General features: G+C 46.4%; 1 non-coding gene across 1 annotated transcript; it reads left to right on the top strand.

The window, feature by feature from the left end:
• Positions 1 to 1,958: 1,958 nt before the first annotated feature.
• On the top strand, positions 1,959 to 2,030 carry trnah-gug (transfer RNA histidin (anticodon GUG)). The gene has a single exon. It is a non-coding gene; the product is annotated as a tRNA-His (tRNA).
• Positions 2,031 to 4,175: the final 2,145 nt, after the last annotated feature.

Here is a 4,175-nt window from a genome sequence, read left to right on the forward strand (position 1 = left end):
TTGTTGTCGCTACACCACTCCACTAGGTTCTCTATCTCCCGCCTGTATTCTGACTCGTCGTTGTTCGAGATCCTGCCCACTATTGTCGTATCGTCAGCAAACTTGTAGATAGATTTGGAACCCAGTTTCGCCACGCAGTCGTCTGCGTACAGCGAGTAGAGTAGGAGGATAAGTAAGCAGCCATGAGGGGCACCGGTGTTAAGAACAACTGTGGAGGAGATGTTGTTGTTCATTCTTACCGATTGTGGTCTGTTGGTCAGAAAATCGAGGATCCAGTTGCAGGGTGGAAAGCCAAGTCCTAGGTTTTGGAGCTTTGATATGAGCGTGGCTGGAATTGTGGTGTTGAAGGCAGAGCTGTAGTCAATAGATAGGAGTCTGATGTAGGAGTCCTTGCTTTCGAGATGCTCTAGGGATGAGTGTATAGCTGACATCTGGTCATGATGCAATGAGGATGAGTGGGCCAATTTTCTGGAAATAGAGCCAGTGGGCAGTGGAGAAAACGGAAATGAAGCGACACACGAAAATCAAGCACCAGTTTCGTGAATGTCGGGTAACACTTCGACAATCAGAATCCGGGGAGAACGAAGGCCGCTGGCGACTGATCAGCGACAGTCAAGACACATTTCCCTTGATTAGAATGATTCGAGAAATTAACAGATATTTAGAAACTAAGAAAACTGTCCTTACTGCACATCAGAAAAGACAGTTTCATTTTAGTTTCATTGCGAATATCTTGAGGCAGAAAATACAACAATGGCTGGAATGTACAACCTGGAGGCGCGTATTGTGACACAAAGTCACCCTCGCTTGAAACACAGCCTCCGTTCTCTCTCCACAGATGCTGTCATACCTGCTGAGATTAACCAGCCTTTTGTGCTTTTGTTCCAGATTGGTGCATCAGCAAGAATTTGCTGTTACGAAGAGGACAAGATGAGACTGTTTCCATCATGATTTGAGTTGTTTATTCATGCAGGAACAGCATTTGTCGTCTCTGTGGCGCTACCGGTGAGCACGTTCGGCTGTTAACCGAAAATTAGGTGGTTCGATTCCACCCAGCGACGAGATATTATCCCACCCCCGGATGAAGTGTTTTTTGGACTTCGTCCCTCTGTGGGATCAAATCCACCCACCTTGGTGCTTTTTACATTTCATGCCACATTTATTTGATTTCTTTCCTCCGGTTCCAATATTAAACACGCCACATTCTTTCATTCTGATTTCAAACAGTCAGTTCACATCTAAAGTGAATCAATATTAATTTGAATTACCAAAGAGAGATATTCACCCCAATAGCAACAGTGGGACGAATGGGGCCTAGAATTTTCTCTGTGGATCAAAGCGAGTGAGATGGTGAATGAGAGGCGCTCCAAAGTGCAACTGATACGTGGTCGGAGAATTCAGCCGGGGAAATAGAGAGAGAGCTTGTTAGCACTGACAATATTCAGGAATGAGAGGAAAGGGATACAGGGTGAAATGGATTCATGAAATCAGCAGCGGACGACGTGACCAAGTTTCTCGGTAGAATACCCGGAATCTGGCATGTTGATCATGGCCAATCCTGCGAAACTTAATCTATGGACAATCTGGCACACTTCCGCATGGCCAATCTACCGAACCTTCACATTTTTGGACTGTGGGAGGGACCTCGAGTAGGCACACACAGAAAACTGATGCAGACACCGGTAGAACGTCCAAATACCATATGTTTGAGACGAATATCGAATTTGCTATGTATTATATATTATAGCGGTTGCATAGTTATTTTTATAGAGCCTGGGTTAACGTGTATATATCCTTGTTGCAGGAAAATTATTATGGAACCAAGTTTCAGGCATCAAAACTGTGTATCTACGAAAGTTGTAACTCGAGAGTCATACAGTGTGGGCCATGATAGGTTCCAAACAGTTGACGACCCAGTGCATCGACAGTCATAGCTTGCCTCAGCGGTAACGTGTGGCGCCGTGATCGTATAGTGGTTAGTACTCTGCGTTGTGGCCGCAGCAACCTCGGTTCGAATCCGAGTCACGGCAGTGACCAGTTGACGTGTTTTTCTTCAATGAACGGATGAGTAATTCTCTGTGTGAAGCACTCTTTAAAACGGGTTCACAGCTGAGTGCATGCTTCTGCTTCTGTTTGATGCTCCTGAATTCAAACAGTTGTGAATGCGAGAATGTCCTCAGCTCCCGCTTTTATATTTTAACTATCATCATCAAGCATACATCTCCGGTTCTAGTCTTTTTCGAAGTGAAAACAGTCTCTCTCAATTTTCTGCATCAGCTTCTTCGGTCATCGCCCCAAAATGTTCATGTGTGGCAACCAAATACCCACTGAATCTTCTGTAAGGCGGAGAATAACCTTGATCTTGATAGTCTCCCCATATAAATGAATTGGATTGGATTGGATTGGATTTGCTTATTGTCACGTGTACCGAGGTACATTGAAAAGTATTTTTCTGCGAGCAGCTCAATAGGTCATGAAGTCCATTGGTAGAAAAGGGAAGAAAAGAAAATATTTAATAGGGCAACGCAACATATACAATGTAACTACATACGCACTAGCATCGGATGAAGCATACAGGGTGCAGTGTTAATGAGGTAAGTCCATAAGAGGGTCATTTAGGAGTCTGGTGACAGTGGGGAAGAAGCTGCTTTTGAGTGTGTTCGTGCGTGTTCTGAGACGTCTGTATCTCCTGCCCGATGGAAGAAGTTGGAAGAGTGAGTACGCCGGGCGGGGTGGATCTTTATTATGCTGCCCGCTTTCCTCAGGCAACGGGAGGTGTAGATGGAGTCAATGGTTGGTAGGCAGGTTCCTGTGATGGACTGGGCGGTGTTCACGATGCTCTGAAGTTTCTTGCCGTCCGGGACCGAGCAGTTGCCGTACCAGGCTGTGATGCAGCCCGATAGGATGCTTTCTATGGTGCATCTGTAAACGTTGCTAAGGGTTAATGTGGGCATGCCGACTTTCCTTAGTTTCCTGAACAAGTATAGGTGCTGTTGTGCTTTCGTGGTGGTAGCGTCGACGTGGGTGGACCAGGACAGATCTTTGGAGCTGTGCACCTCAAGGCAACCAAATACCCACTGAATCTTCTGTAAGGCGGAGAATAATCTTGATCTTGATAGTCTCCCCATATAAATGAATTGGATTGGATTGGATTTGCTTATTGTCACGTGTACCGAGGTACATTGAAAAGTATTTTTCTGCGAGCAGCTCAATAGATCATGAAGTCCATTGGTAGAAAAGGGAAGAAAAGAAAATATTTAATAGGGCAATGTAACATATACAATGTAACTACATACGCACTGGCATCGGATGAAGCATACAGGGTGCAGTGTTACTGAGGTAAGTCCATAAGAGGGTCATTTAGGAGTCTGGTGACAGTGGGGAAGAAGCTGCTTTTGAGTCTGTTCGTGCGTGTTCTCAGACGTCTGTATCTCCTGCCCGATGGAAGAAGTTGGAAGAGTGAGTACGCCGGGCGGGGTGGATCTTTATTATGCTGCCCGCTTTTCTCAGGCAGCGGGAGGTGTAGATGGAGTCAATGGTTGGGAGGCAGGTTCCTGTGATGGACTGGGCAGTGTTCACGACGCTCTGAAGTTTCTTGCCGTCCTGGACCGAGCAGTTGCCGTACCAGGCTGTGATGCAGCCCGATAGGATGCTTTCTCTGGTGCATCTGTAAACGTTGCTAAGGGTTAATGTGGACATGCCGAATTTCCTTAGTTTCCTGAACAAGTATAGGCGCTGTTGTGCTTTCGTGGTGGTAGCGTCGACGTGGGTGGACCAGGACAGATCTTTCGAGCTGTGCACCTCAAGGAATTTCAAATTGGTAACCATCTCCACCTCGGCCCCGTTGATGCTCACAGGGGTGTGTACAGTACTTTGCTAACTGAAGTCAATGACCAGTTGTTTAGTGTTGCTGGCATTCAGGGAGAGATTGTTGTCGCTACACCACTCCACTAGGTTCTCTATCGCCCGCCTGTATTCTGACTCGTCGTTATTCGAGGTCCTGCCCACTATGGTCGTATCGTCAGCAAACTTGTAGATTGAGTTGGAACCCAGTTTCGCCACGCAGTCGTCTGCGTACAACGAGTAGAGTAGGAGGATAAGTACGCAGCCTTGAGGGGCACCGGTGTTGAGAACAACTGTGGAGGAGATGTTGTTGTTCATTCTTACTGATTGTG

The sequence above is a fragment of the Scyliorhinus torazame genome, chromosome 14 (assembly GCF_047496885.1).
Source record: "Scyliorhinus torazame isolate Kashiwa2021f chromosome 14, sScyTor2.1, whole genome shotgun sequence".
In the NCBI taxonomy this organism is placed as follows: Eukaryota; Metazoa; Chordata; class Chondrichthyes; order Carcharhiniformes; family Scyliorhinidae; genus Scyliorhinus; species Scyliorhinus torazame.